Raw genomic sequence first — 746 nt, 5'->3', positions numbered from 1 at the left:
TTCCAACGAGTGCACCCTCACCCTCTCCTGCCCCGCCCCCGACGGTATAGTGTTTCACTCCAGGGCCACCCAAATGGTCCCCCAATCCGGCCCCAAGCTTCCGCCTCCCTCTCCTAGTGGGCGCTGCTGGCTCTTGGACACATGCANTAACATACATAAGGGGACGACCCATACACCTATTAAAGCCAAATCCAGAAAATACGTATTATCTCCATAAGGCATATTTCATATGGATCAAGACATGCAAATGAAACTATGAAACACGTTTAACATTTGAAACAAAAAATAGGATGGGGCATAAGGATTGTTGATGTAGAATAAAATTGTGGAATGGATCGTTTATGGGTGAATTTTTTTCCCGTGTATGAGTAGATATCTCGCAATTAAAAAACGGTAGGTAATTAAAATTAAGCTTTAGAGATCTCAAGTGGCTTTGTCTGAATCATTATATGGTACTATAGGACCAAATGAAAAGCTTTTGAAAGGAAATTAACACCTCTTGCCGTGAATTAGAGTAATTTTAAATGCAGCAGTTGTTTAAAGTGATATATTTTACTGTTACAAGGTTGACTAAACAGACAATTGTAGTGCTAAGTGAAAACCTTACAAAACATGCACATTTTAAGATCTATTTGAATCAGTAAGATGGTATTGTAAAGATGGGTCAGATACCAAGTATCAATATAAAATCAAATGCTGGGAATTTATCAATGAGTCTAGGTGCCTTTTATTCCCTTGTCTGGGCA

The sequence above is a fragment of the Crocuta crocuta genome, unplaced genomic scaffold (genome assembly GCF_008692635.1).
Source record: "Crocuta crocuta isolate KB4526 unplaced genomic scaffold, BGI_CrCroc_1.0 scaffold1133, whole genome shotgun sequence".
NCBI classification, from domain to species: domain Eukaryota; kingdom Metazoa; phylum Chordata; class Mammalia; order Carnivora; family Hyaenidae; genus Crocuta; species Crocuta crocuta.
Note: the sequence above shows the minus strand (reverse complement) of the source record.